This window comes from Zootoca vivipara, chromosome 10 (genome assembly GCF_963506605.1).
Source record: "Zootoca vivipara chromosome 10, rZooViv1.1, whole genome shotgun sequence".
Lineage (NCBI taxonomy): Eukaryota > Metazoa > Chordata > Lepidosauria > Squamata > Lacertidae > Zootoca > Zootoca vivipara.
The window spans coordinates 25,869,372-25,892,912 of record NC_083285.1 but is presented as its reverse complement, the minus strand read 5'-3'; the positions used below and the strand labels follow the sequence as shown (position 1 = coordinate 25,892,912).

At 41.3% G+C, this 23,541-nt stretch overlaps 1 protein-coding gene across 1 annotated transcript in view; it reads left to right on the top strand.

Annotated features, from left to right (window-relative positions):
• Positions 1-1,462: 1,462 nt before the first annotated feature.
• Positions 1,463-23,541, top strand: part of TAFA2 (TAFA chemokine like family member 2) — a 133,354-nt gene continuing 111,275 nt past the window's right edge. Inside the window, exon 1 of the mRNA XM_035128541.2 lies at positions 1,463-2,160. The gene's annotated coding sequence lies outside the window, so the exon portion shown is untranslated. The remainder of the gene's footprint in view (positions 2,161-23,541) is intronic.

Here is a 23,541-nt window from a genome sequence, read left to right as displayed (position 1 = left end):
CCGTCTCCAGCTCCTCGAAAGATTCCATCAACGATGTCTCTGAAAATTTTTACACATCACTTGGGAAGACAGGCAAACTAATGCTAATGTACTGGAAGAAGTAAAGATCACCAGTTTCGAAGCGATGATTCTTCAACATCATTTTCGTTGGACTGGTGTTCGGATTATGCCTGATTCTGAATTTAAAAATGGAAAGCGTAATGCTGGTGGTCAACAAAAGAGGTTTAAAGACTCTCTCAAGGCAAATCTAAAAAAATGTACAGTAGTATAAACACTGACAATTGGGATACACTGGCCTGCGGCAAGCGCTGCAATTGGAGAACAGCCTTTAGCAAAGGTGTCATGGACTTTGAAGACACTCATACGCAGGACGAAAGGGAGAAACGCGATAAGAGGAAGGCACGCTTGGCAAATCCACACCATAATCAACTCCCGCCTGGAAACCAATGTCCCCACTGTGGATCCAGAATTGGCCTCCACAGTCACTTACTGTTAAAACCGTGTTTATGAAAGACAATCTTACTCGGCTACGAGTGATCGCCAAAGAAGACAAACGCTGGAGGGAGACAGAGGCCAGCATTTGGAGACGGCTGCCTTTTTCCCGCCTCTGCCAGCAGGCGCTCTCTCTCCAGCCCGAAGAAAGGAGTGGAGTGAAGCGAACGGGAGAAGAGGAAGAAGGGAAGCCAGCCTGAGCCTGGCACCGCACCCTTTTCCCGCTCTCCGCTCGGTCAGCCTTCGGGTTTCTCTCGCCTTCCTGGATGGGATTTCAGCTCCCCGGGAAAGCTCCCCACCCGTCCACTCGCGCCTCGCGGGAGAGGCGAGAAAAGCAACTCCCCTGGGGAGGGAGGCGTCGGCACCGCAGCCCCGCACCGCGCGGAGGAAGCGCGCCAGAAGGAGGACCGGCCTCTCCCTCGACGTAGCGGGTCCTCGTTACTCGGCGTTTGCCTTTTCTCCTCGCTTCCCATCACAGCCCGCCCGGGCGCCTCAAGAGGACGCGCCTGTCCGGGATCGTAGCAGCGCTCCCGGGCTTGGGGCAGATGCGGGAGGCTGCTCTTGCGACGGGCACGGGGCGGGCTGGGCGGCTGCCTGCGTGAGGGACCCTCGGCGGGGAGAAGAGGTCCTGGAACGGGGGCGTGCGGACTAGCCCGGGGCCCCCGACCTCTCGCCCGCCTGGGGATCTTGCACCCCGCAGGAGCGATCCTGAAAGGGGTGGGGTGTAGAAATAGTCCCCCCCCCACCCGAAGGACGTGCCATCTGCCGCCTCATCGGGACGTGGGCGCTTTCTCCCCGCTGCCTGCCTGCTTGCCCGCCCCAGCCACGCAGATGGTTCCCCGCGCTTTCAGGGGAGGAGGAGAGCGAGGTCCCGTCGAATCGCCCGCCTGAAGCAGCAGCAGCAGCAGCAGCAGCAGCAGCAGCAGCAGCAGCAGCAGCAGCAGCAGCAGCAGCAGCAGCAGCAGCAGCAACGAGCTAAGCCAGCGACCTGGAGAACTACGAGCAGACTGGCTGTGCTGAAGGAAGAATTTCCTCCGCCCGCTTTATTCCCCGGGAAAGGGAGCAGAATGGAGGGAGGCAAACTGGCCGAAAGTGGCCCCGCGTGCTGAAAGCAAAGCAAACTAACCACAAATGGAATAACAGAGCGCGGGGAGATCTCTCTGCAATAGTCTGGAGTTGTTGCTCTTGCTTTTTTTGCTTTTCTTTCTTTTTTTAAAGAAAACCTCTCTTGAGTGGATCGGGGCGTCGCTGCGCAGCCAAAGGGCGGAGAGCAGCGCGGGGCTGCGGGACTAACTTGCTTTTTCGGAGGAGCGAAAGAAAGAGAGAAGGTTGAAAGCGGCGTTTTTCTCTCGCGCACCCCCTCCCCAAACGTTTTGTACGGTTGTGGTTTGGAAACCGTGCAAAGCAGATTTATAGCACAACCCCAAATCTCCCCCCCCCATTGGCCTTCTGGTTTGTTTTGAACTCGCCTCCGAATCATATTTAGACACATAAAAGTAGCCAGCTCTCTTTAACCAGCTCTGTCTCCTCTCTCTCCCGCCCCCATGCCACTGGATGCTGCAGGCGAATTTGGGATTTGTAAGCGATGCAAGTCCGATAAAGCTGGAGTTTCCCTCCGGGACCTGAAGGAGGATCGCTAGGTGGTTCCTTAAGGAAGCGGGTCTGCAGGTAGGTGAGAAAAGGCTCCTCCGCCAGGGCTTCCTTTTGCGCATGGGCTGGGCTCAGCAGCTCCTGCTCTCTGCTTAGAGGGCAGACGTGAGATCTCTTAAAGTGGATTAGTTACGCGCCTTTTAACGCCCAGTAACCAGAACCACCCGCCTCTACTTTCACTAGTGTGGTTAAGAGGGGATATTCGTGGTTTTTTATGTCGGTCGGTTCACGCTAATAGGTGATGTGGGGAACTGCAGTTGGTGAGGTTATTCTGGATTGCTTAATCTGGAAAAATAATTAAAAAGGCTGTATGTACCTGCCCTGGGGCTGTGTGTGGGCATTTGGCATGAGCTGGGAGAGGTGGAACTTGGGTCCCCTTCCTCGTCTTAACTCAGTAAATCTCTTAACCTGAGAAGCTGTCTTTGCATCTTTACATCTGGACAGAGTTTTGGGTAGGTGGTGTGGTGGGTAGAAGAGAGAGAAGTTGTGGAGAAATGTGACCTCAATATTTGGGTGCATACCTAACACTGGTTAATTTGTAGCATTCTTGAACTGTGCTCTGCGGAATCCAGGGTGGATGTCTGGCGAACACCCATTGCAAGATGATGGATGAAAAGGGGACTGTACCTTTACTAAGACCTTGTTGAGTTGGAAATCTTGTGATGATGGTTGTTCTAGATTAGTTAACACAAAGAGTACAAGGGGATGGTTTTGTGCACAATATATGTTTGTTCTTGAAAATACTCCTACCCCCCTTCAGTCTAAGAGAGATTCCAAAAAAACACCCAGTGGTGGTAAACTGTCTACCTCAATTCCAGTCGATTCCTGCTTGGTTTCTAAGGAGATTTAAAAATACCTTATTTGAAGAAGTGTACTGGGCTTTGGGATATCTGCTTTCCTAGAACTCCAGTTAGATCTAGCTATGGTGTGATGAGTGGGGTCTGGAAGAAGGGACCTCCCCACCAGCAGTGAGGTGCAGAAATAAGAATTGCTTCCCTGAAATAAAAATAAGTGACATTCTCTTCAAATAAGAAGGCATATTGGTGTGAAATGGCACTACATTTGTGTTTAACTAACCCATACGTACCACAGTGTGGATCAATGAGATGTGTCAAGTCTTCTCTTTCAAATCCTCACACTGTCTGTTCCGTATTATTTTAATCCTCACCCTGCACCCCCCCCCCAATATCTGCAGGAGGAGATGCGGGGGGCCATCTGTGAGAGACTATTGATTTCTCTGCCTAACTCCTTTCATAAAGAGCAAGGCTGGTAACTTCCAGAGCCTCATATATCCTGAGATTTTTATTCTGTTTGGAGACTAGTCACTTTATTGAATGACTGGAGGGAGAGGTTAAAGAGTAGAGGAATTGTTTTATGAATTTCTGGGGAAAAGAGGCTTTATAAACCCTGAGGTTTGATTTCATTTATTCCTGTGTAAATGCTTTCCAAGTTGTGTCTTATGCCTTTTGGGGGTGTGTGTGGTGGTCATCTGCTTTGCTTCCTTCCATTTATTGTATATTAGATTAATGTGGATTTCCATTTTGACTGGGTTAGCACCTACTATTTAATATTGAGACTTTCTCTATGCCCCTCCCTCCTTTTCCAAACACCTTAGCAAAAGCAGAAATTTTGAAATACCTGCTTCGTTTCTCGTACAGCTGTGGATCTGACTGTTGGGAGCAAAAGAAGCAACTGTTTTGAGTACTGTAAATATATGTAGTTATCCTGTTAATTGTTTTGCTCTGTTTTGTACATCCTTTCCAGCAGTTTACACCTGTCCAGAGAACTTTTAAAGTTCGTTGTTTTAACTAGAGAAACAATTCATAAGCACCATGATAATATTAGTAATTATCATTTTTTCCTGTCTCCTGTAGAAATACTGTATTATTATTATTTTACAAAAGCCAGACAAAGCACTTCAAGATGTTAAGTTATATTTGTAGCATAGGGTTCATTTAAAGTGCCTGGTTTATCAGGTTGATCAGTTGGCCTTAGGCACGGACATTTAAGTTGTCATCAGATTTACAACTTACTTTGTTAATCAATATAAACTAAAGCAAGAAGTTATATTAGTGTATAATTATATTTGCAGACTCTTCAACATACTTACTTTGAACTAAGGCTCACCAGTATCAGTGTAGCATATTCCCATGTAAATATATTTAGGGAGCTGAGCTGCCAAATATTTTTAGAGCATCAAAGCAAATGAATAACCTGCTTCCAGGATGACATACCACAGTCATTAAGAAACCATCTTTGACATATTTTTGTATAATGAGGGTGCCACCATTTGCAGCAGAGTTTCTTTTTATTATATCCATCAAGTGATTTTGTAATTGGTGGAGTATTAGAGAGACAATGTAAGTCTTTACTGCAAATACAATAATTTTTGGAGTTTTTACCCATGCAAGTCTTGATTTCTAAAGCTAACATTTTTTGGCATTGTGTGAGTTAACTCTTTCTGTACCAAAACACGGTTGCATCTCGTCCTAATAATCTTAAGATAGTGATAGAATAGCAGTGTTATATATATGGCTGTGGGAGCAGCATGCGGTCAGGAAAATATGAACGGTACATAGCTGCCAAGTTATCCCTTTTTTAAAGGGATTTTCCCTTATGCTGAATAGGCTTCCTCGCGAGAAAAGGGAAAACTTGGCAGCTATGGAACGGTATGGTGTCTATCTGCTAATATGTGCCTGAGAATATCTTGATTCCACTCACAGGGCACATTCCACCAAGAAATTACTTTGATTCAGCCCCTGTTAAATGAATAGGTAATAAAAATTTTTTTTTAAAGGGATTTCCTGGTATACTGTGTATATAATGTTTTTCATCAGACTAGATGCATCATTTTTGCATGCCTTTTGTGAAAAACATGGGTTTTTCAGCATTGCACTGGGGCAGACAGAATGTAGCAGCTATGTGGAATGGAAAACCACGTGTGTTTCTAACTGCATTAGAAAACCACTTGTAAAGAAAGGCAATATTATGATAGAAGATTCATAGGACATCATAAAGATTTATGTTCAAGGAGATAGCCTGCCCCATTGCTCTGAAACTGCATAGCACTATTTAATAATCAAAACATTTGATAATTTTATTATAAGAGCACATGAAAGCTTTCTGTATGGCATCAAAGCACTGGTCTACCTAGCTAAGCATTGTTAATAACCTAACAGACAGCAGATGGTCTATTCTAATTGGCAGCAGATTTTTCAAGGCTACATGCAGAAAGAGTTCATGGAATCACTGGAGTTGGTGGGGAAATCGCTCTTCTAGGGATGAACTTCCATCTGATTAGGATAGCACCTTTGAATGCTAAACTGAGAAAAGACTCCGCTAAACGTTCAGTTGCATGCATACAGATAGGAGACTATCTCAGTGCCATGCAATATTTAATGCTATGGATTTGCCTAGATATAGAGAAGCATAGCAGTCAACTGGAGATCATATTGTACTGGGCAGATAACTTATTTATTCATATCAGGTAGTAAATAGTAAAGACCTGTAGCTTAAAGTAGCTCTTTAACTTAGAAGAGAGGAAGTTATGCCATAATGTCCAGAAATGCATTCATTTTTCTTGCAAATTACAGTATTTTTTTAAAAAAGGACTTGCATTCCAATCCTATGCATTTTTATTTAAAATTCTTTTTTCAAATTTTTATTTAAAATTCTGAGTAAATTACTCCTTGGTATGTGTGCATAGGATTGAAACCTTAATGAATGAAACATGTGCCCATTTTAATTTGAGCAGTATTTTATTGAAATGTTTAAGGGTGCAATCCTGTAACCTCTTAACTGGGAGTAAACCCCATTGACCTTAACATGACTTATTTCTGAGTAGGTAGGATTGTGTTGAGAGCTACTGTACATGTTTATTTATTATCTATCTATCTATCTATCTATCTATCTATCTATCTAAATAAATAAATAAATAAATAAATAAATAAATAGAGAATTGTGTTTATTAATGATGTTCAATTTGTTAACTATCAGAAACATTTTTTCAATATGAACATACAGAGTAACCAGAGCAAATGCAAAAAAGAGAGAAAATAAATTAAAGACTGCATGAATGTATGAAGGGATGATTCAAGATTCTGAAAAGCTGCTAGAGTTGTTTTCTCTGGTTTAAGTACCACTTTAGAATACAAAGCTGTATTGTATGGACAACAGTAACCTTAGAACAGTAACCTTTTTCAAACTGGCATTGCTTTGACAATACAGTATAAATTTATTAGTTCCTTATGAGCTAAATACAAATTGTGCAATGAGTAAAATTCCATAATTAAAACACTATGACAGATAATTGGGATTAACTCTCCCCCTCTCTTAATATTTATTGTGCTTCAACCAAAAGCCCACTTACTAAAGAGTAAGAAGCATTGTACTTTAGAGGACTTCCTTGGAGCAAATACACACAGTGTTTTTCACTGCATTTGGTTTTTAAAATAGTGCAAGGACATCACAAATATTAAAAATCATTTTGTTCCCTGTAAAGTAAAATATCCAGAATGATCAAGGCAGTAAACAGCCTTGATCAAGGCAGTAAACAGCCTTGATCAAGTCAAACACAATGCCTAAGCATACAACTTCATATTAAGGCATAATGGTCAACAAATGAGATAATGGGTTATGCCAGCATATAGCATGGTACAGGAAAATTTATTCGTGTTCTCGAATTCAAAACAATATATGTTCCAAAAATATATAAGCTGTGCTTGCAACCAGGCATCTCTGGTGCATAAACGTATTTTCAAAGAGAATATCTTTATAGTAAAAGTGTTATCAGCTGAAAGTCTGGTTACTGATGACATCACTAATATTATAGCTTCTATCCATCATGGTTGATTCAATCAACCTCCGGTTCCCTCCTCCTGCAGCAGACAGACCAAACAGAGACTTGTGCTCTAATTCTGCAGAAGTCGCTGTCCAGCTTTTGATAAACCTTGTATTACCAGTTGCCTATCAAAAGGAAGCACAAAATAATCATGTCAACCTCAAGTACTCATCTAAGACTGTAGTGCAAAGCTTTCCATTCCCACAATAATACAATTCAATTGGGTTTTGTGCTGCTTCTTTTTGTACAATGTATTTGGAAACACACTTTGCAGACAGTGAGATAAAATAATAAGATACTACTTCGCTGCAGCTGTGAGAATGTTACTCATTATACGTGCCTAAAATGGAGACACTTTGTCAAGAAAGGATTGCGGTTCCCAAATTCCTTGCGACTGTAGTGTGATATACGTGGAAGAAATATAATGCAGCCTATAGGGGGGAAATCTATAAATTGGTTTCTGTGGTCCTTACATAATGAGAAACTCTTAGACATCAGAGCTGCCACTGTTCATGTGCGGCAAGACTTTAAGCAGCAGCATATTTTTATAAATGTTGGAAAACAAGTGCAAAATTAGTTACGTATATATTTGAAGAATGGGACAATTTGGTATTCCAAGGTTATCAGAATTTATAAACTCTTAAGCATCTATAGTTTATTTTCAATGTTAGAACCTTTTATTGTTAACCCCTTTAAAACTTTTTATATATACGGCTGTTAGTCTGATCCAACATGACTCTTTTTACATCATTGTGTGGATTGGCTGCATTGTAAATTTTGTGTTTAAGAAATGTTCCCTTTGTAGTGAGTGTGATGGCTATTTCACACATCCAGTGGTCAGTGCCCATATGTGAACTCAGCTATAGTTATAATGTTTTATACATCAATGTATTCGCACATCAATACCGATAAGGGTGTAATACTTGGTATTAGCGTTTCCCAAACTTGGGTCTCTAGCTGTTTTTGGACTACAACTCCCACCATCCCTAATTAGCAGGACCAGTGATTATGGGAACTGTAGTCCAAAAACTGCTGGAGACCCAAGTTTGGCAAACATTGCTTTAGAGCCTTTCCCATCAATAAGTGTTAGAAAATGTTGGAAGGATAGTGTGCTCTGTGCCAGGCGACAGTTGCCGCTATGCTGAGTATACCATTGTGTAGGACCCTTTTGTAATGACTGGAAGTGCGTTATTTAGCTTCCTACTGCTTAATTTGAACTAGGGCTTCCCATAGGGGCCTGGTTTCAATGTGAGGGGTTGGTTTGTATCAGATGAAGAAGAGAATATATCTGAGTGAACATGTGTAGAATGTGCTTCAGCCTATTTATTCTTGGATTAGGAGGCAAACTTTCAGACATGGCTGAGAGGCAAGAGTGTAGAGACAAGGATGCTTCATTTTTTTAAATAAAAAAATGTGTATGTGAAGTGGTACAGTGGAGCAACACTATACAAGAGGGAAAAAATACATTGAGGAAAAACTTCTAAAAATTTACAAAAGGGATGGGAATTGTATTAAAAATGGCATGGGAAATGATGTTACAAGTATTGTCCAGTAGTTCTCTGTGACAGCCACCTAGGTGAATACTGACAGACCCTATTGAGGCATGAGACTGAACATGTGTGAGCTTAAACTGGGAAGAGATTGGGGGTTGTACATGTAAGACCTTCTCTCAGTATCTCAGTGTGTGCTGAGTCAACGTCAGACCTTTAATGTAAGCTGCATTCCTTATTGTGCGAATGCCTCTAAGTGCATTTAGCCAAACACATATAGAAGCCTTTTTCAGACTTCCATGCTTAGAATGTAAAGGTCTGACGTGGAGCCACTGTACATAGGGAAAGTAGAGGGCAGGTTTTGTGTGCACATCTCTGACCCCCTCCCAAATGTAAGACTTTAAATGTTCGTTCAAACGTTGCAGTGGATTCTAGTTGTGGAAAGGAGTGCATTTTCTCTGGAATAAAATGATTTAGGCTGTTGGCATTGTTTGGAAAGTGCAGTATCTCCAAGATACAAAGTTTGTTTTTGTAAAATAAGAAGAAAGTAAATATAACAGCAAAAAGTTTTTGAGATCTTCGTGAGTTGTCGTCCTTTGCAGCTATTATGCACAGGGTTTCTGTGTAAGCTGTATGCTAAATAATAAATACATTGAAATTCTGTATGAACGTTATCCAGATTCTGTACCAAGAAAAACTGAGTTTCTCAGGCTCAATACATGTTATTCACTTTTGCTCCTATATTTAACTTTGAATAACTTAATCATTTATTTATAACCTTTCCTCCAAAGAAGCTGAATTGGCATACATGCTTATTATCCTCCAGCATCTTTTCAAAAGCCCTGCAGTGTAGATTAACTGAGAAATAGTGACTGACCCCCAAACCACTCAGTGAGCTTCCTCGGGATTTGAACCCGAGTCTCCACAATCCTAGTGTGACACTATAACCCTTATACCACACTATCTTATTCTGCTCCTGTTGCTCATGGGAAGGGGACAGAAGAATAGCCCCACCCTCCAACCTCTTGAAATCATCTACTGAAGCGCCCTCAAGAAATGGGAGTTTTCATTAAACATTTGCCTGTCTTTGCAGCCAGGTGGTCAATTACTAAATTTTGCAATTTTCTGTGCTTTCATGGGATAAAATAAGCACACATTTCAGCTACATTCTTACAAAGAATATGAATAAAAAATATTGAGACTTTCTGGTATTTGGCTGAAAAGCTGGAAAAATTGCTGAAAAGGGCTGAGCTCTGGCCGAGAGTGCTTTGCAATTTGATCGTTTGAACTACTTTAGATTAAACACTTTTATATAAGTGATATGTCTTTTCTCCTTCTAGTGACACATGCATCCTCCCTTATTAAATACTGCTGTACAGTGGTACCTCGGGTTAAGAACGTAATTCGTTCTGGAGGTTTCTTAACCTGAAACTGTTTTTACTTGAGGTACCACTTTAGCTAATGGGGTCTTGCGCCGCCGCTGCGCGATTTCTGTTCTCATCCTGAAGCGAAGTTCTTAACCCGAGGTACTATTTCTGGGTTAGTGGAGTCTCTAACCTGAAGCATCTGTAACCTGAAGCGTCTGTAACCCGAGGTACCACTGTAATGTCTTCTTCTCAACCACTTGCTCTTTATTCATTGCTGTGTGGACTTGTCTCATCACCATCAATGTCTCTGTGAGCTTTCTGAACATCAAAGGTGTTTTGCAGTCAGCGCTATCACATAATTGTTTTCCTTTCCCCTTATGCCCACTTTTTATGTTATATCAGCGCAAAAATAAATGTAAGTCATTTGCATTTCTAAGTTACTTCAGTGCAGAAGGCAAGTAAGAAATGCCCCGTCTCACATAGAACATTGGCAGGTTGTATTTCTGACAGTTAATCTTGCACCAGCTACAGTGGGCTGCTGAAATGGAATCATCTTACCTATTTTTCATCTGTCCTTGGACAGCAGCAGATTTAGGAGAATATTAGAGATGGGAAATAGGAAACACCTTTACTTCCTGTAATGGAAATAACTTGTATGCCTGTATTTGCAACTCAAATGTTTAAGACCTGGTGATTTCAATATGGAAGCATGTGCTAACCTTCCCATTGAAAACAACAAAACATGGACATATTTAACTGGAGGGTTTCTGTATACCTTTTACCTCTCCTTTGTTAATAGAACATTTTTTTTAAAATAAAAAACCCAGGTTTTGTCTTAAAAAAAGAAGTTTATCTTGAAATGTCAGCGTGTGTTTGTCTTGTACTGTTGCAGCTGAATCAATGTACTCTAGTCGGTTTCTTTAAAATGTCCAGGGAGAAATTGTTCCAATAATATACTGGAAGTGAGTTATGAAACAGGAGAGTGGATTGGAAGGCAGGGAAATACTTGCTTTGCAGTTTCAGCATCTGAATGTATTTAAGCTCATTATCCATCAGTTAGGATTCCAGTGCATTGTGTTTAATATTCTGTAACTCTAATTCTAAACATGTTACCCAGATTATATCAAAACAATGGGATCGACTTCCATATGCTGCCTTTACAATGTGTATATGTATATATAGATAGCTTGGCACCTATTAATCATTAGCTCTCCTCATTTTTGGCTTTTTCTCTTTGTAAAATCATGGTTTTCAAATCTCCTTCAATTTTAGCTCCTGAGGGGATGAAAGAAGCAGAAAATGTACTCAGATGGCCTAAATCTGTCAAGGCAAAGGGATTTTGGAGTCTGTAGCCGTATTCCTGACTCTCCATAAAAGTCTCCATATGAATTCTGTATGGTTAAAGCTGTATAAACTTTGGACAGGCTGAGAAGAAAGAGAGATGAAGAACTATTCTTTTGCGTTTTGGGTAGTAGCAGGCTTCGTAGCAATAATACATGCTGGTGCTGCTCTACAAATGCTAGGCATTCTGAAAACTGTGTGTACCAGACTATAGTTGCCACCATTCCATCTAAGCTTGAAATGACTACTTTTTATTTTTACTTACTTTAATGGTCTGAAATAATTTGAGTTTGAATGGATAAACTAGCTATTAAAATATTACTTGAGGCAGCAGTTTTCTTGTATTGTGTTTCAGCAGCACAGGAATGATTTCATTCACGCACATATATAATAATGTAATGTAACATGAAATGCTTTTAGCCTTGAAAGTTCTTATGATTGTGCAAAGTAAGTTAAGCCCACCAGCATTTTAAGAGGGAGCTAGTGTGGAGCAGGAATTAAATGGAAGCCTGGAATATGGTGCTGTGCATAGAGATTTGGGGATTGGACATTCCAGTTGCCACTCAGCTATGAAGCCTATGGGGTGGCCATCTCGATTCTCGGTATGTCTTAGTTCAGCCTACCCTCAGAGGAATTGCTATAATGGGGAGAAAGAGTGAAATATTGTAAAGAAACAATGTTTGTTGTGTATCCCGCCTGCCCTCCCCATGGCTGCTTTGCAAAAGAGCTCCCCGTCAACCCAGGAACTTTTGCTCCTGGAGGGCTTTGTGTGCTCTTAACATGTGTGATGTTTCATCTTACTCAACTTAGTGTGGTACTCCTGAAACAGTGATTTTGAGGAGCGCAAATTAATTCAAACACCTTCCTAGGTGGGACTAAGGTTGTTTCTGGCTATCCTAATGAGGCAGAAGGAATGGAGGCATTGTGGAATTATCCAACATATTCCATGTATAGCTAGTGTGATGGGAATGTGCTGGAGGCGTGCCCCTGTCCTCATGAATTTATTTGCTGCCCTTGTGTGGGGGCAGGATGTGAGTGTTGCCACCAACACATTCCCTAATTAGGGAGCTATAAGGACCCCGACACTGTGTCCACTATTCTTACACCATTATTGTAGTTTCTGGTGTCCACTGCCAGTCTTAAGTATGCATTGGATATGACGGCTTTTCTGCTGCCACAGCAGTGGTATATCTCTAGTCCTGGTGTAATGTGAACATAGGGTTTTTCTCTGTGTTGTAGGACTATTTCATTTATTTTGGTAACTTCTCTTTGTGTGGAATTCGTTGGTAAAGAGTACAAAGAACATAGGAAGTAAGATGAAAAATATATATTCCTTTTTAATTTCAGGAAGTCTAAAGATGGATTGTGTTTTGGTACAAACTGTATGTTTGTTGTGACATCATTCACATTCTTAAGCCTGTAGAACACCAGTATGTAAATAATTAGATGCAAAATGCTTAGTGAGTATTTAATAATGCCGTTTTCTAATTTTCTGATTAATGATGAAACATATAAAAACATTCATTATGTTTGTAGGAATTCAAGCAGCCACTTTGTGAATAATGGCTTGATTAACTTCCTCCGTTAGAAATGACACAAAAAGAAAGGAAAGTAATCTCAATGAATAGATTTTCCCATTCTACAATATATAACCAAACTATTTCTGGAAGACAGAATTAAAGTCTGCTGTACAGTGTGAGAATTATATAACACACTGCATTATTATTCCCCTGCCATGTGCTTAGTCATATCTGTTCCAAGATGTGCATGAGGTTAACATGCAAATCCTTATATGTCCAGTTGCAACCAAAAGTGAAAAAAGGGAGAGGGTATTGATATAAGTTGGGCAGGGAGACCCTCCCTAAACCCCATAAATCAGGCACCCCCAAATCCGGCCCTCCAGATGTTTTGGGACTACAATTCCCATAATCCCTGACCACGGGTCCTGTTAGCTAGGGATGATGGGAGTTGTAGTCCCAAAACATCTGGAGAGCTGAGTTTGGGGATGCCTGCCATAAATTAATGAATGTCAGGATCTAGCTAATATTTGCAGTATTGGAGGGAAGACTCCAGGTCGGGGGAAATTCAGACTAAGCTTACTTTCCATCTGGGAAAGAGGCTTTAACATCACAAAAGATCTTGATGACCCCCATCAAAGAGTCGTCCTTGGACCTGGGCGGACTGGGATTGTCAAAGTGGCAGGGGGGGGGCAGGCTGTGCTCACTGGAAAAAATGAGTCTGGGGATAGCTGAGGGATGAGGAGCAGCTGCTTGGAGGAGGAGTTCCTGGAAGCAAGAAAGGGAGAGCAAAGGCCAGAAGCATCTCTTGCTGAAGAAGGCTGCATCAAGAGACCGGGAACCATGGCTGGCTGTTGTTTTGGTCCCAAGTTTGCTGAAGCTATGAGAGGGGTAATGAGAGACACTCTAGAGGTATAACGTTCTGCACCCACCTTCTTTAGGTGTATAGTATATTGATATAAAATAAACCATATATCTTAGACCCTACCTCAGCAGAGGTTGGGGTGGTGCATAGCAGTATAATCAAAGAACAGCAAGGGTGTGGGGAAAATTTGCTACCGTAGTAGTAGGTAGTACAGAGGAAGTATGCCCCCCTGTAGCAAATTATTTATAGCCATCAAGAGTACAGGAAAATCTGTGCAATAATTGGTTAACACAGTATGGGTCTTCAGCCATGTATATACTTATCTGGATGACAACACATGCTTTGTTTTCTATACCTGGACCTCACATTTTCCTTGCAAGAGAATCTGCCTTAAGGCTTTTGCGTTATAATAAGCTCCTAAGCGAAATAAAAAGAGGAGAATGCAGAACCTCTCAAGGATGGCTCTCTTATCCTTCTCCATCAACTTAAACCACCTGTTTTCAGATAATTATGTGCTCCATGCAAGTAAGTTTACATACAAGAGAAACTTTAGTTTTGAGAGGAGAAATTGGAAGAGAAGAAATGGCCCCCTTGCAAACACATTGGGCTACAAAATCTTAGATCAATGAATTGATTCCATGACTTCTGAAAGAAAGGAGTGTGAACGTCCATTGTCTGAACTCAGATGTTCTACAAAGAATACTTCTGAAAAATAAATTAAATACTATAGTTTGTGTCCTGCTGCTTTGATTGCCTGGTATTCATCACTATTTCATTTTCAGCTCTGTTCTCAAAGCACTTCCACCATTTTCAGTCCAATTTACATCAAGGGGACTTCTTCTAGTTTGTGTCCTTTTGAGGACCAAGTTGGCTGTGTCTGCTTAGATCTTGGCTTTAATTACAGGTAGAATCCATTTGAAGATCCATTTGAAGCGAGGCCCCTCACCCTGTCCTAATAAAATTGTTACATGTGTAAAAGGCCTTTAGTATGGTTGAAGCTTGTGATATGCTTAATATAAAATAGAATATTTTAGAAAGGATAATGATTTTGTGAAAAAGAAGCTGTCAAATAGAGAACTCAGATAACCCAGGTGACATGTTCTAGGAGGCAGGTAGGTCTTAGGCTCATGGTACAGTGGTATCTTGAGATCATAGGTCATCCTTTTCTACAATATCGTTTCTAAAGAGAGAACCCAGATTTGTGGGTCCTTAAAGTTTTATTCCCCTTTTTGTTTCATTTCAACATAGGTTCTTCAAATACCTAGGAAAAATTTCGTTGGAAGATGTATTGCAGGTGATACCTCTAATCTCATTAGGTATTTGTAGAATGCCCTTCGCAGCTTGAATCTTCTGCTGCATCTTTACTTCTCATCAGGCTTCTGTTGGGGTTTCTTCTCTGTTGAAACCTGGTGCCATTGCTGTCAATTTTTCTGTTATATATAGGGTGCTCCAAGGGAACAGCTGTTTGTCTGACTGCAGCGGTTCTTTCCCCTCATCCTCCTGTATCATTATTAAGAACCTCAGAGGACTTCCTTTCGGATCATGGAGCAGGTGCAGTATTGTTACTGCAAAGGCACGCTCTATAAATTAAACTGTAAATTGGATTGATCTTCTGTTAAAAATTGAGGTCATTAAAATGTTACTGGGATTTAAAGATCCACCGTATCCCCCCTTGTTGCTGCTCCATAGTCCTCAAACACAAGTTGTAGTCTTGTACCACAACTCTCCTATGGAGTATAATGATTATTGAAGCATTTATGGCAGCTTTATGATGGCCTTGCATGCATAGGAGTCCCAGAGCCTAGCTCTGTTGTGAATTTACTGCAGGTAGGTGCTCAGCAGCCAACCTGCATTGTCTGTGCTGAAACGCAGCTAGCACTGGAATTGGTTTATGCATGGGTCAAATTGTTCTGTGAAGTGTGGGAAATGGTTTTTTGATAACACCCGGCATGCCCCGCGGAGGACCTTAAGGTCCATAAATAGTAACACCTTAGAGGTCCCGGGCCCAAAGGAAATCAGATTAGCCTCAACTAGAACCAGGGCCTTCTCAGCACTGGCCCCGACCTGGTGGAACGCTCTGTCTCCTGAGACCAGGGCCCTGAGGGACCTGATTTCTTTCCACAGGGCCTGTAAGACAGAGTTGTTCCTCCTGGCATTTGGCCTGGAGCCAACCTGATTCCCTCTCCCATTTCCCCTTTCTTTTTCCCTTTTGTATGAGGCTGCATTTTTAATTTTAATGTATTTAGTCTTGTTGTTGAGTTGTATTTTAACTAGTTGTTTTATAATTTGTGTTAGCCGCTCTGAGCCTGGTCTTGGCTGGGGAGGGCAGGGTATAAATAATTTATTATTATTATTATTATTATTATTATTATTATTAAGAGTGGTATAGCATAGTAGCTACAGTAAGAGAATGAAATGAAGCAGGAAACTGGATAGGAAGGGTACTTCTGGATCCTTTGCTGTTGCTTGAGGCTTAGGGAGCTGGGTATGTTTAGCCTGGAGAAGAGAAGGTTAAGGGGTGATATGAAAGCCATGTTAAAATATATAAAAGGATGTCATATAGAGGAGGGTGAAAGGTTGTTTTCTGCTGCTCCAGAGAAGTGGACACGGAGCAATGGATTCAAACTACAAGAAAGAAGATTCCACCTAAACATTAGGAAGAACTTCCTGACAGTAAGAGCTGTTCGACAGTGGAATTTGCTGCCAAGAAGTGTGGTGGAGTCTCCTTCTTTGGAGGTCTTTCAGCAGAGGCTTGACAGGCATATGTCAAGAATGCTTTGATGGTGTTTCCTGCTTGGCAGGGGGTTGGACTGGATGGCCCTTGTGGTCTCTTCCAACTCTATGATTCTAAATGCCCTCAGTGGCATAGAGTACCTTCTATCAGCTTCAACCTTGTGGCCCAAGGAGAGCCTAACTACTGTTGTCCATGCTCTGGTAACCTGTAGGTTAGATTCTATACTTAGGGCTGCCTATGAAGACAGTTTGGAAACTTCAGCAGAATTAAGTGGCCAGTTGCTCACTGGGGCGAGATTGTTTGAGCATCTAACACCAATCCTGGCCTGACTGCACTGGTTGCCAGTCAGTTTCGAGGCCCAATTCAAAGTGTTGGTTTTCACCTATGAAACCTTAAATGGCTCAGGACTGCAATATCTCAAGGAATGCCTATCCCCATTTGAACTGGCTCTGCTATCATCTTCTGAAGCTCTTCTTTATCGATTAGCTTTTAAACGTGCTTGTGGTAAGGGGCTTATTTGTTTTTTTTGTTATGTATTTTGTGTTCTCAATACCTATTTTTATGTTGTAAACCACCCTGTGATCTTCTGATGAAGGACAGTATACAGATTTAATTAATAATAATAATAGTAATAATAATGATTTTCCTTTCTTTCTTTTTGCATTGCTGAAATTGCAGCACATGGCCTATCAGCCTTATTTCAGTACCATCACTAGCGGACAGCTCCCACCAGTCCCCTGCTACTGCAGAACCAGCTGTGCCTTTGTATAGGGTACAGTTTGCTCCTTGTATTAACAAGGCCACGAATAAGCATTGCCTGCTTGCAAAGTTTCAGAATGTTGACATGGTATTGTCAGCCCTGTTCCCTTCTTTCAATCTTGAGCATAGATAGGTGTGGATGGAAAACGAAAGTAGCTGTTTGGAATATATTCCTGCTTTTAAAAAGGATTTTCAAAAGCACAGCACACCCGGAGAAAACAAAGGAAGGAGCTGTCTGCATTTTATACACTAGAGGCTCTGAACTAGCTGCTACTGGCCAGCTGACAAATTTAAATACTCTTTGTGAGTGAAGTCCTGCCCATTTCCTTTGCTCTGTGATTCTAGCTTCACACTCGCTTCACACTCACTATTCTTTAGAATGTATCTCTGGTGAAAGGCACAATCAAGATTTCCCTCTGGTGTTCTGCCCTTTGTTAGTCAACTCATGCTTGTACAACCCAACATCTTTCTGTGCTTGGCCAATAGCAGAAGGTAAGGTATCTCTGCTTAAAATTGTGTGGAGGTAGACCTCTATGTTTGACCTGTATTTGGATATCACATTTGCAGATAATTCACCAGGTTGGTATTTTTAATTCGCCCCTCCTCTCCCCTTTACCTGTGTACTTTCTGCCTTGCACAAAAGGTGAACCATGTATCAGACCTGCTCGTTTATGTCCTGTCCTTGTGTTTTGTATGCAGTGGTAACTGTTGTAAAAATCTTCTGATTGTTGTACAATTCTGTCCGGCTGCTTCTCTTAAATGTGAAAATGAACTTGACGATAGAGGAAAAGCAGTCCTCCAATGGGAAAATGGGAAGAACATATAAGTCAGAGGATTTAAACTCGGTATCCATATTAAATTAGCTTTTAGAAATGTTGAGGTGGAAGGCTGAACCAACACTGGGGCATCATGAGAAAGCTGCAGTGTAGGAAAATTCATAGTGAAAATGCTGAGAGAAACCCATTTGGGTGACCAGTTGGTAACACCAACTGGGCAAAGTTGTAGAAAATACAACTTTTAAAAGAGAAGAGCAAATACACAGCTCAGTGTATTTTATATAGCAAATTATATTTTGTATATTAAGTTATCTTGCTTGTAACAGGGTAGATAAGAAGAAGCAATTATATTTTGTTTGTAGGAGGTTATTAACATTTCACAACCAGTAGTTGATTAACTGTTGAAAGACATCTCAGAACATAGAATTTCAAGACACTGTTATGGAGAAATGAAGGCAGTGCTGACCACAGTGGTAGAAAACTGTTGGCTACTTTGTGATGTTTTAGATGCTCATTATAAAGATATTACTTACATTTCTGTTATTCTTGGATTTGCTTATGTGAACTTATGGACGCAGCTCCACAAGGTAGGAAAAATGATGGGTGAGAAAAGCTGTACGAAAAGAAGTGAGAAAAACAACTGAAGAGAAGGAAAAAAGGATATTCTGGGGTCCAAGGTATAAGTCAAGTCTTAATATATTTTATTCAACTAATTCTGTAGGAGACTCGAAGAGATACGAGCAGGAATTTCACTTTGATCATATCCATGCAGTGTCATGATAAGAATATTACTGTGTTTGTGCTTATTTCATATTAAGGATGTCATTTCTTTGCTGCTAATTTCCTTGTATTAATTATCAACATTACATTTATAAACATTATGCTGCAGAAACCATAGGTGTTCTAATAATCTAAACATTTTCTTACCTTGGTCCTGTTTAAATCAATGGGACTTACCTGAGTAGAGAAACACTGTAAACCTGCTGATATATATATATATTTAAGCTGAAGCATTTTCAGGGGTTCACCAGTTTCAGTCCAGTTTGCTTTTGTCTTCTTTTTTTAGGTACCTCATGCAAAGAGGTGACAGTCACCTTCAGGAACCTGAAACTGAGCATATAAACCGCTTCTAGGAGCCGCCGGCATATTTCAGTAATTGAAAACTTTAAAAACCAATCAGCTCCTTCTCTCATGCACTTAGTAGTGTTAACAGCAGCATGATTCAAGGACTATGCAGTCTTCGCCTTCATTTTTTTTGGGGGAAAAATCATTGTAGTTTCATATATTTCTCTGGAAGAAAGTTTAACATAAAATCAGTGATGTGCTTGGGAATCTGATTACAGTGTTGGATACTTGTGGCATCTGCAGTAAGTGCCTGGCACCCAAATTCTGGGGCAAGAACAGCTTAGGGCACACATAAAACACTCCTATTGTCATCATGAATGATCACTGCTCTTTGCTTTTGTTTGCTCTCCTGCAGATATATATTTTTAATTTCAGTTCTGTGTGTGAGAAAGAAGACACTCTTAGTAAAGTTCTATGTTGTGTTCAAACTAAGTGAGTGCCAGAATGTGGTTGGCTATATAGAAGGGGGGAAAACCTTATTCTGTGGCTGTATCTGTGTTGTGACTCATAGTAATTGATGCGTTCTCTTGTGGACTGGTAACTGGTTAAAGAATAGGAAGCAGAGGGTTGAAATAATTGAACAATTCTCAATGAATACAGCTTGATTTCCAGTTACGTATTGTTAATGTTTTCTCATATATATATATATATATATATATATATATATATATATATATATATATGAATTGGTGCTGACCTGACTTGTTAGCTGCACTGCCATTGCTCCTTACTGAGAGGTAGGCAGTGGTGAGGTCAGCATAGTGCGCACACATCAGTGGAAGCACCAGCAATGTGGGCATAGGAGATCAGGTGAGCACTGCCACTTATCAACTGTTACTGGTTTATACACTTCTGAATTAGTTTAGGAAAAAAGCACCAAACTATTTTAATAAAAGAAGGGCAAATCTCTTCCAACTCTCTGCACAATTCTTGGTCGGTGGAGGAGTGGAGCACATAGGCAAGGGTTAATTCATCCTGGAGGCACACTCAAAAGGAACTTTGGGAAGTGAGGGGAAAACATTTTTAGTGGCTAGCCTGAACAGGAAGTAACCTTCCATTAACTTCCAGTCTTGCCTCTGCTTCTAGGTGGTTAGCAGAGTAGGCACAAATCTAGAGAGGGCAAATTCTTTTTATTCTTCGGATTACTTAGTATAATGATTTGTTAATCACGTGCTTCTAATTTTTGTTTTAAACAACAACAACAACAAAAACAAAAACAACAACCCAAGTCCCTATTTGCCCCATAATCTCTCATTTCACAAGAGTCTGGACAGCAATTACTGTACAAAAGCTTTTATGCTCACATAAAACTCCTCCTGGGACACTCTCAATGTGCACTCTACTTCTTGGCAACAGAAAGAAGCAAGCCTTCCAAAAGACCGACTTCCACTATGTACACTTAAGCCACCAAAGCGAGAGAAGGATGAATATAGACTTTCAGTCAACTGATATTCCAGCTTTGTCAGGGATTCTCAAATTAAACCCCCATGCTGAAACCTAAACAGAATTAATATCCTTCGCCAAATATTACCTTTTGTAGCAAAATTTCCTTCACCCACCAATTTCTTCCAGTTTTTTTTTTAAAAAAATGTTGTAAGATTCTTAAATTTAAATCTTTTACCAAACTATGGATCTGCCCACATTCACGTTTGTCACATGATTTCAAGTCATGGGTTCCAGGGGGGTTTGCTGCCTTCTTTCCCCTCACCTTTTGCAAGTGGCAGCAGGAGGAATAGACGTTGTGGGCATGTAAGGAAAGAAGAGGAAGGGAGCTTCCCACTTTTGTTCTCCATCACCAGGGATCAGCAGACTTTTTCAGCAGGGGGCCAGTCCACTGTCCCTCAACCTTGGGGGCTGAACTATGTTTTGAAGGGGGGAAAATGAACAAATTCCTATGCCCCACAAATAACCCAGAGATGCATTTTAAATAAAAGGACACATGTAAAAACATGCTGATTCCCGGACCACCCGCAGGCCGGATTTAGAAGGCGATTGGGCCGGCCCCGGCCCCCGGGCCTTAGTTTGCCTACCCATGTCCATCACCCTAACATACCAGTTAACATTGAACAGATCAGTTCGCTCTCCAGAAATCTAAAGAAGTGTACTGTTGTTACATATTGGTTCAGGGAGATGGAATAGAAAGAAAAGGTCCAGCTTTTCTCCTCTCCTCTCTCTGCCATCCTGCCACTTCCTCTCCTGCTGCTGTTTGCCGGGGTTAAGAGAAGAAAGTGTGTTTGGTGCTGAGGAAGAAATGTTTTTGAGGCCAGTAGGGATCACTTTTCAGATTGGCATAGAATAATCATTCAAGTGGGGTGTGTGTGTGGGTTGCATAATTTCCAATTTTGATTTGAAAAGAGCTTAGGAATGCTTAACTGTCTTCAAAAAATATCATTGCAAATAGAAAACTAGCACAGTATTTTAGGAAGGTTGCAGACTGCTGGAAAGCTACAAGCCTGACTGATTTTGAGCCTCTAACATATTGTGCATGCATATGTACTGTGGCAGGGGGAGACCTAGAGGTAGGCGTTTTGTACATGCAGTTCAAATCCCTGTGACGGGGTGAGCTCCCGTTGCTTGGTCCCAGCTCCTGCCAACCTAGCAGTTCGAAAGCACGTCAAAATGCAAGTAGATAAATAGGAACCGCTACAGCGGGAAGGTAAACGACATTTCCATGTGCTGCTCTGGTTTGCCAGAAGCGACTTTGTCATGCTGGCCACATGACCTGGAAGCTATACGCCGGCTCCCTCGGCCAATAATGCGAGATGAGCGCGCAACCCCAGAGTCGGTCACGACTGGACCTAATGGTCAGGGGTCCCTTTACCTTTACCTTTACCTTTACATGTGCCAGGAGAAATTCAAGCCTGGTCACTGTCTCTTCTTGGGCACCCCTCCCCATTATGAGACACAGGAAATGGACAAAAAGCAGGGCAAGCAGGCCTTGCAAAAGTATTTGCAAGGTTGCTGTATAAGCAACTTTTCTCTCTCTCTGTGTGTGTATTTAGTCAATGAATTCTTAAATCAAACGTCTGACCAGTTCCAAGTTTGAATCAATAGTGTCACAGCTGAGCAAAAACACTGCTCGGTTAAATTAGTAGTCTTTGAGAATCAATGAGTGAAAGGGGAAGGCCAACCAATGAAGCTCAGATTCCACAATGTGTTGTTTTGTTTGCTTGTTATGATGCTCCCAGCCTTGAAGGCTTTCTATTCTTCATTAACTTTGAATAATTTCATTTCATGTCAAGCAGCTTTTCAGCTCTGCATCATCACCGTAATCAGTATTTATTGTTTTGTGGAACAAGTTGTTGCCGTTTACCATTTGTCATGTTTCCGCCTTGCTGGCTCACTCCAGTCTCTAGGCTTCAGTCTCAAATAATTAACACTGGCCTAAAGGGATTCCTGCTAAATCCACCAATTTGTATGTATGCTGAGTGATTGTTTTTCAGAGAAAGTCCTGTGTTCAATTAGTGTTACACAAACAGCAATCTTTCAGAATTGTACATATTCTTTGTTTCTGCCTTTTCAAATAAAGAAACCATTTACCTAATCTCCCTACTCTCAAGACGTCATACACTCGCCACATTTCCTCTCAATAGCTGAAAGGTAGCCAAGTCTGTTTGAACAAAAACAAAATCTCAGAGGCCAGGATTCAAAGAACCGCACAGCTAATTCTGCCTGCCCACAGGGATTTGGGACTGTATTGCTGGAATAACAGCTCTCCCCCTTGCTTTTTATATTAAGAGGCGTGTCAACAGCAGTTGTAATATGCTACGGGGAACACTTTGGGTGTCTTCGAGAACGAAATTGCCGACCCCACTGGGCCATGCAAGCAACTGATATCTGTTTACATCCCACAATCAAATAATCCTCTGGTACCTTAAAGAGAAATTAATTTATTGTCACTCAAGTTTCATAACCATGCCTTGATTCTGAAACAAATGTAGAATTCTGACTAATTGTTTACGTAATTTATACGCAAATACAGCTCCTGTAAAGTCTAAACCACATGCTATTTGGAAATGTGTTAACATTTAACCAATGGCCCATTTAGATGATGAAAAGCTACCCAGTAGAAATGACTGCAGTAAACAATAGGAAAGGAAGACATAACCCTTTCTCTGCCTGTCATGCTAGATAGAAGTGAAGTTGATAATGCTTTTGTTGCAGGAAGATAAGCCTTATAGTTACCCAGTTTGTTGAGCTGTTGAACTAATTAGTGCTGTAGAACAGGCATGTCTAACAGGTAGATCGTGATCTACCGGTAGATCACTGGATGCCTGTGGTAGATTACTGGCTCCCCCCAAAGAAGGTCAACAACATCGCCCTGCACACCTTCCTTCTCCCTATAAAAAAAAGCTCAACAAGTTTGACCTGAACCCCAAAAGGGGGTAGATCACTGCCCATTTTTAAGTCTGTGAGTAGATCGCAGTCTTTTGGAAGTTGGCTACCCCTGCTATAGAAGAATGTCAAAAACAGGAGTTCAGAAATCACTCCCCTTTCACAAATATCAAGCATATTGTGATCTGGGTCAAAATTTCTTTAAATTTGGCCCAGCTTGTAAGCCCATTCTTCCAAGTTTCCTCTTCCA